This window comes from Engystomops pustulosus, chromosome 4 (genome assembly GCF_040894005.1).
Source record: "Engystomops pustulosus chromosome 4, aEngPut4.maternal, whole genome shotgun sequence".
Lineage (NCBI taxonomy): Eukaryota > Metazoa > Chordata > Amphibia > Anura > Leptodactylidae > Engystomops > Engystomops pustulosus.
The window spans coordinates 68,557,432-68,565,956 of record NC_092414.1 but is presented as its reverse complement, the minus strand read 5'-3'; positions in this window follow the sequence as shown (position 1 = coordinate 68,565,956).

Here is an 8,525-nt window from a genome sequence, read left to right as displayed (position 1 = left end):
ATATTGCATATGGCGGCACGCTGTATATATGATATGGAATATGGCGGCATGCTGTATTAATTTTATATTATATGGCGGATTGTTGTATGTATTTTGTTCTTTATGGTAGCTCCCTGTGTTTATTATATAGTACATGGAGGGATGCTCTATGTATTTTGCATTTCTTTATTTTCACATTAAATCAATATGATTGGGTCTGGTCCTGACACTCCATGATTTATTACATATATGGAGTCGGGGGGGGGGGGGCGTTTTTTTATAGCTCGCCTCAGGCAGCAGAATGGCTAGGTGCACGCCCGGGAATGGCAATTAATATTTGACATGATAAGTTGCCAATGAAAAAATTGTCAGCCCAATGGGTGCTGCAATTGCTCACGGTGGAGAACAAGCGGATGCAGCTATTAACTTCGAAGCAGTGTTTGGAGAAATTTAACCTAGATCCGCAGGAGTTTTTGCATCAAGTTGTCACCGTTGATGAAACCTGGATTCATCATTACACACCAGAAACTAAGCAACAATCAAAACAATGGATTTCTCCCAGTAAATCTGCTCCAAAGAAGGCGAAGACGGTCCCAGTGGCCGGAAAGGTCATGGCGACGTTTTTTTGGGATGCGAACAGCGTCATCCTAATGGATTTTTTAGAAAAAGGAAGAACGTTACTGGACTGCTTCAACCAAAAATTGAAGGAGACGCGGCCGCGGTCGCAAGGAAAGTGCTGTTTCAACACGATAACGCACCAGCACATTCATCCGGAGTTGTCACCGCCAAACTGCATGAATTGCGTTATGAATTGCTGCCACAGCCCCCGTATTCACCAGATCTGGCTCCCTGCGACTTTTTCTTGTTTCCTAACATGAAGAAATGGCTTGCAGGAAAAAATTTTGCTCAAACGAGGCAGTCGTCCCCAAGACAACTTCATCTGGTGTCTTCATTTCTAACACAAGTACTTATTGAGACGCCCTCGTATGTAGCCCAATGTAGCTGCTCAGCTTCTAGCTGGGAAAACCATTAAAGAGTTTAGGAGGAGAATTTCGATGCATCTGAGTATAGTCAGAAAAGGACACATCCCTGGAAAAACATGTACTCCTGAGACATGACGGAGACATGGAACATTTAAAATTCTGGGGCCTTGAAAACAATACACAACATATTTTGGTATCAGACATCAACTATTTTTAGACATTGGGGCAGATTTATCTATTATCAGGTTTTTCTGTTTTTTGCACCTAAAATTTCTCTATTTTGCACCATATTTGTCTAATGTCAAAATTTGCTTAAATACATGTGATCATGTATTTGTTTTTGAGACTTTTTCATATATTTGTGACTTTTTGTAAAAAGTCTCAATGAGAAAAAGTTCTATAAATCAGCTTCAGCTGACAAAATATAAAAATCAAAAATGGCTGGTTTTAATTGTAAAAATACAGTTTCAACTTTGTATATACAGTTGTCTTACTGTATCACTGTGGGGCAGATTTACTTACCCGGTCCATTCGGGATCCAGCGGCGGGTTCTCCAACGCTGATTTGTGTCTTCCGGCGACTCACTAAGGTAGTGCGCCCGATGTCCACCAGGTGTCACTGCTGCGCTGAAGTCCGCCGAGGTCCGGCGGAGTTCACCAAGCTAGGCTGGGTGCAGGTAAGTGGGTGTCAAGCGACACATTTAAAAAAAAAAATATGTCAATTTTTCCAAATCCGTCGGGTTTTCCGATGGCCACGCCCCCGATTTCCGACGCGTGCATCCTGGCGCCGATGCGCCACAATCCGATCGCATGCGCCAAAAACCCGGGGCAAAAACGGTAATATTTGGGAAACACGTTGGAAAAACGCAATTCGGGTCCTTAGTAAATGACCCCCTGTAAGTCCTGTAAATGGTGCGGCTGCAGTCACCACTCCTTTATCAAATACGTTATAAGCAGAACTTGTGGGGCACAGCAACATGTCCTTACTATGTATATCACTAACGTATCACTGTGTGTATATAGAGGGCGATACTCTGCCTGATCCTTCTCCCTAAATGCAGGGGAGGAGTCAACCTTGGCAAAAGATAGTGATTGGCTGTTGCCATTGTATTTTCCAGTTTCCAATGAGGTCAGTTCCCATATATGTGGATTGAAATCACTGGGGACCTGATATGTGTTCAGTCGGGATGGAGGGGGAGGGGGTGAATGTGAACAGCCCCATATTATGATGGTTTATATTGTTAAGCTATCATCATTGTTTTCTGTTTAAAAGAATACAAATAAACATGAAGTTACAAACATAAAAAAAAAAGTCCCCCCCTTCATTGAAGTCTATGGGAGAGTGAAAATCTGCATCAATGTGCAGTTTCCATGCAGAATTCTCAGTCAAAAGGGATGGGAAAAAAGAGGAAAAAAACACTTGGGGGAAATCTGCATTTAAACCGCATATAATAAATGCAAGTACATATTGAATGCTGATTTTGTGTATGACAATCTACAACATGTGCATGAGCCAAACACACAGGCAGTTTTTTAACCTATATTTTAAAACCAAAAAAAGAAGAAAGTTGATTTATAAAATGTGATTGTTGTTTTTGGTTATCTGCACCTGCTCTGTAGAGGAGCACTTTTGAGACTTTTTTGAGGCATTTTTAAAAAAAGTCGCATATCATAAATTAGGAAATACATCTGGATTCCTAAGTTAAATAAGGCGTAAGTGTCTAAAATTCATGCGTGGCTTACTTTTGAAATGTCTCAAAAAAGTCTAAAAAAAAGGCACAATATGCTACAAATACATGCTTGAGCCCAAAAAGTTGCAAAAAACATACCAAAAAGTCTCAAAAATAAGATGATACATCTGGCCAATTAGTTCCAGCATTTCTCCACCATCCTCCACTGGTAGAAGCACTGGGAGAAGCCCAGAGGCAGAATAAATGTGTGGTACATTATATTACACAAGTTGGGCCAGATTTATTGTCTGGGATCAGAAAAAAAAATATGGTCGGGGGATGGATTAAAATAATAAACATCTTATTCTTACCTCTGTATACTCTCCCTGTCTCCTGCGGTAATGGCCGTTACTGCAGGTCCCTGTTCTTATATAGAGGCCGGCAGTGACATCACAGCGACAGTACAGCAGTACTACAGCTGGGTAGTCAGGTCGCAGGTTTCGATGCTGCATCATTGCTATCCTCTATATACCAACAGAAGCTGGTAGTAACACTCATTGAGGCAGGATAAAATACATCCTCTCTTATAGAGAGTATCCATAAACAACAATGAATGAAATATGTCTGGCTGTAGAATAGAATAATTTGAAAATAATAGACTTAAGAGTTCTAAATTCTTCGGACAGGTCGAGCTGCAATTACAGGCTATTGGTAATAAGACCATTCTTTGAGCTTTAATTCATGAGGTGCTGTGATTTTCCTGCAGCACCACAAGATGGCAGCATAGAACAAGTTACTTTTCATCTTACTTGTGGCGGATACCTGCATGGGAGAAAACTTCTCTACAGGCCAAGTAGCAGAGGAGATATCTAGAAAATAGTCAGGATGCAAAATGCTTGGTTTCTATGAGTAACAGGTTTTTTTTTTATTTATATATTTCTTTACTAGTAACTTCACTATGTGTGGTGGTTGAATTACATGTTTCTGTTTGGGTGAGGCTGGTGTAGTAGCATTTGATAGATGTTGCCTTTTAGGCCCCTTCCACACTGGCGTTGCAGATCACGTCAGAGTTTGCTCAGGGTGCGATCAGGGTTTGGTCAGTGAAAAACTGACATTTTGCATCAGAGTTCAATCAGTTTTCAGTCAGAGTTTGTTCAGTGTCTCACTTTTTCACGTGTTTTCAATGCAATTTCAATGCGTTTCTCATGCGCGTGAAATGGACTCAGGACTGAGCTCTATCTTTTCTATGGCAATTGCTGTGTGAAAAACGCATTGCACTTGCAAGTGTCTCAGAGTGCAATGCGTTTTTGATGCATCTCCATAGACTGTATGGTATGTTTTTCACGCAAGTAGAGCATGTCGAGATTTAAATGCGCGTTAAAAAAAATGCAAGTCTGAAAATACCCATTGATTACAATGTGTCAGAGTGCAATGCAAGTTCTGCGCGTCAAAAGCACGCGCAGAAAACGCGCGTGATAAACACAAGTGTGAAAGGGGCCTTAGTGAAATTGAATTTTATTAAATCTGAACAGGTGGGTGAAACATAGACACATCACACACAGTATAGATAGACAGGTCAGTCTATAAGGGCTTATCCAAAGTTCATGGAAAGGTACAGATATAGTCCAGAATGTAGATTCTCTATGAAGGAAACTAAGCATCTGTTACTTTGTGCTATACTGTAGGGTGTGTTGGTAAGTGCCTTTATTGTTTGCACTGTGGGTGATATGTCTTTTACTGTTTGATCATTGCTGGATTGTATGCAATGGTTTTAAAATGAACAAGAAATCTTTTTCAGTAAAGTACCTCCATGTGTGTATTATGTGCATTTGTTGAAACCCTTAGGTAAATGATCCCACACAACAGGTCAATTTAGTTCCTTTGATATATTTTAAACGACAAAAAAAAACAAAATAGCACAGTAATATGAATAAAAATGTATTCACCAGGTGGTCAATTTGTAGTGAATAAAATTGATATGCATTTTAGAGATGACCTGTAGAAAGGATATGGACAAAGACAATAATATATTCTTATTCTTGGTTATTCATTCAGTGAATAAAAACGCAAACAGAATGTTAATGCACATTGTAATAGAAGAATTGATCCATGATTTGTGACCTGGTCATAGGCTGTAATCAATATTGTGAATGGCCTGGCCAAGCATTACATGAGGATACTGTTTCTAAGCCAAATACCCCTAACTCAAACAAATGACATCAAAGTGAACCAAAGACATGATCAAACACTTTGCTGCATGAGCCTAATGTGAATACACCCTTGGGGCATGACATGTAACCCGTAGGATACACATACTACAGGGTGAGAATCTGGGATGTAGAAAAAAACATACACACTAATATTAGACATTTTTATAGTAGAGCCATGAAGGATTGTTTTATTTACACATTGGGGCAGATTTACTTACCCGTCCCATCGCTATTACCTCCGTGGACCCTTAGTAAATGTGCCCCATTATGTTGAGACTCTGCACATAATGGGGAACATTTACTTACTCCGTCAACGGAGTTCACCGAAAGATTGTCCGTCTCCAATGCACAGTATTGAGCTTGCGGTAGGAACATCAGGGATATAGACAGCATACAAAGTGGAGGGAGTCTCCCCTTTGAGTAAATGCTGTGATCAGGGGAATAACTCCGTGGGACAAAGGACATTTCTGTGAGCAGGGTGGATTTTCCCACAACTGATCCCATGCATTTGCATGAGCCCCAGGGGATAAAGAGGATCCACATAGTGGGAGGATGTAGCCGCTCCCCCCCCCCCCCCCCCCCGGCATTTTGGGGACCTGTTGAGAAGTGGAATGCTGACCCAGCTGTTTTAATATCTCTATAGAAGAAGCCATGGCTGAGCAGAGAGAAATAGACCATTTGTTCTATTTTTTGTGGCAGAGCTATGCATTATTGGGGCCCCAGAAAAGCAATTGACTGTGAGGCTTGCTTATAACATAACATTGTTAACTGAAATTGAACACACACTATAGGGAAGGGGAGGAAAAAGGGGTGATGAAGATTGCCAGTGCGCAGAATCCACGATAATGTAATTAGCCTTCCCTGTAATACTACTCATGGGGCTTGTTGGAAAACATTAATCAGAACCTATCTTTCAACCCCCAAACAAAGAGGGGTGAAAAAGACCAACATAAACAGCCGAACAACGTTATTGATAGTACAAAGTATAAATTTTATTGGGTCAAATGACAACAAAAGTGGTTTAAAAGTGAACCCACTATGGGAGGGGACACAAGCAAGAGTTGCATTGCAGGCAACCGATCATAACACCTAGATGAATAATATGTAAGGGCAACAGTGGCCAAATGGGGATGTAAAATCAATCATAATGGGAAGCGTGGAAAATAAAGAATTGGTAACCTAAAATCAATACATATGAATCCTTGTGACGAGCTTACCCATATTGTGATCGTTGCCCAGGATAGCAGCAACCCCGACGCGCGTTTCGGCTGATGGAACAGCCTTCGTATGGGGGTATAACATAACATGATAAGTAATTCATGTACAGTAACTTTGCCATTTTTTTGCAACAGAGCCGTCTTATAATGGAATGAGGAGTTAGTTTGCTATGTCCTTAACCCCTTCCCACTCTGTGCCCGATATATCGGAAGCTAAGTGCAGTGACTTAGCGCTCAGCGTCCAATATATCAGACGCAGAGCCGATGCCGGTTCGGCTCAAGATCTGAGCCGAACCGGCATCGGAAAACACGGGGTGCTGGCTATGACTGATTGGAGTGAACAGGTGTTTAACCCGTTAAGTGCCACGGTCAATGCGACTGTGGCATTTAACTTGGCTTTGGGGGGTCTTTTCCCCACGATCGCCCCCCCCCACGAGCCGTTTTTGGGGGGCACCGATCGTTGCTATAGGAGTTCGTGTAAGAACTACCTGTAAGATGGTGTCAGTGACGTCATCTTACAGGCACAGTGTTAGACTATGCATGTGCATAGGCTGACACTGCTAATACCCTGCAATCAGATGATTGCTTGTTCATGTCCCATGCTCAAAAAACAAGCCATCAACCAGCTCCGTAGCCAAAAAAGTAAAAATGTTATGCCACTTGGAAGACGACAATACAAAAATTATAGATTTTTCCCACATTAGGGTTTTATTTGACAAATTTAGTAAAACATAAGAAAAAATATTCATGTCTTGTATCCCCGTAATCGTGTCGACCCATAGAATAAAGATAACATGATTATTAGGCTAAACGGTGAACACCAAAAAAAAAAGAGTAAAAAATCCAGCAATAGGGGATACCAAACCCAAAATGGTAATACTGGAAAAAGCATCTCATCCCGCAAAAAAAATGCCATCACATGGCCCCAGTAACAAAAAAGCGAAAATTTTACAGCCTACAAAAGGGGCCAATGAGGAAACTAAAATCCTGGCAGCTGCAGGTCCCTCCTTCCCTTCTGCGCCTTGCCGTGCGACCATAAAACAAGTATTGGCCACATACTTGTACTCAGGAGAATTGTAGAACAAATTGTATGGTGGGTTTTCTCTTTTTATCTTTTGGAAATGTGTAAATTTTTGGGCTAAATGAACATATAACCAACAAAATTTGACCATTCTAAATTTCATCTCCATTTTGATTCAATTACTATGGAGATCTCAAGGGGTTAACAATCTTCCTAAAAGATGTTTCTGATAGCTTGAGGGGTGCAGATTTGAAAATGGGTTGGTTATATTCGGGGGTTTTTTTCATGCTAAATATGTAAAATTTCATTCAAAACTGTATTTATCCCCAAAATAGTCAATTCTGAAAATCCGGAAAAGCGATATTCGATTTGTAAGCCGCGTGACGTCAAAATAAATTATCCAGACATTTAAAAAATTATGAAAATGCAAAGTAGACATATGGGAAATGTTATTCAGCAATTTATTTAGATGGCAAATCTATCTGCCTGAAAACGCAATGATTTCAAATTTCGAAGATGGCAAAAAATTCATCATTTTTTCTTTTTTTTGTAAATAAAACTTAGCCACAATTTACCACTAAAATGAAGTACAACGTGTGGGGAAAAAACAATCTCAGAATCATTTTGATAAGTAACAGTGTTCAAAAGTTATAACTAGAGATGAGCGAACATGCTCGTCCGAGCTTGATGCTCGGTCGAGCATTAGGGTACTCGAAACTGCTCGTTACTCGGACGAATACTTCGCCCGCTCGAGAAAATGGCAGCTCCCGCCGTTTTGCTTTTTGGCGGCCAGAAACAGAGCCAATCACAAGCCAGGAGACTCTGCACTCCACCCAGCATGACGTGGTACCCTTACACGTCGATAGCAGTGGTTGGCTGGCCAGATCAGGTGACCCTGGGATAGACTAGCCGCTGGCCGCGCTGCTCGGATCATTCTGTCTCTGGATGCCGCTAGGGAGAGAGCTGCTGCTGGTCAGGGAAAGCGTTAGGGTGTTCTATTAGCTTACTGTTAGGCAGGAGTGATTCTCAAAGAACCCAACAGCCCTTCTTAGGGCTACAATAACGTTCTACTTTTTTTATTTTAATTTGCATCTTTTACCATTTTGTGAGGAATTAGCAGGGGGACTTGCTACCGTTGTGTTTAGCTCTTAGTGGCACACATATCCATAGCAAAGACCGAAGTGGCAAAATTCAGTAGGGGTTGGATTTCTATTAGGCAATAACTCAGTGTCATCTCATCTGGCATAGTAGTGTGCTTCCTTTGATACTTGGCTAGAAAATAGCCATAGGAGAATACAAACAGCTTCTTGAAGCCTACAGTAGCGCTCTATATATTTGATTTCTGGTTGATCTGCTGGTGGCTGTAGTTTCTGCAGTGCATGTACTTGCCAATTCTGAGCAATTTGTAGTGAGACTTGCGACCGCTGTGTTCTGCGCTTAGTGACG